We start from the raw sequence: 635 nt of genomic DNA on the forward strand, positions 1-635 counted from the left end.
TGCCGGTTAAGAATATCTAATAAAAACAGCGTTGTCAGTACAGTCTTAACCGACGAAATTCTCACTATCAATTTAATTTGTGTCACAATTAAAATTAAATAATTGGGAGTAGAGTTCCCAGGTCATTTCCTAAAGAGTTGACACAAGGTGCAATTTATTGGTTAGGAATTTTTTGAGTAATTTTTTAGGGGGAGAACGGAAAAATAAATAGCGAGAAATTAAAGTAGCGAACAATAGCAAGAGATGTTATGTATTTGAAATAAGAGATCTTGGTTAGGAGAGATAATTGGAATTTCTATCCTTGTTGTCTTTCCCCAAGTGCAATAGTAAAGATTTATTGCTTCCACTCAGTTATCCTCTTGCAGTTACAAAGGAAGGTCAAGTGGGTAGCACTAACTCTGATTCACAAGTCCTATCCACTTTCTAAGGAAGGACTAGAGTCAGTGAAAATTGAGTTAGCCAGTAATTCTCAATTACATATTACACTTGAGTATTACAACTCAAGGGTTTCCAATTAATCAAATCCTAAGCCAAGTTGGGAGCACTACTCTATTGACATGAATTCCATTTTCACAGACATGTAAAAGCAGTAGATAGGAGACATGGTAATTAAAATAAATTAATAAAATCAAATT

Source organism: Arachis hypogaea, chromosome 17 (genome assembly GCF_003086295.3).
Source record: "Arachis hypogaea cultivar Tifrunner chromosome 17, arahy.Tifrunner.gnm2.J5K5, whole genome shotgun sequence".
Lineage (NCBI taxonomy): Eukaryota > Viridiplantae > Streptophyta > Magnoliopsida > Fabales > Fabaceae > Arachis > Arachis hypogaea.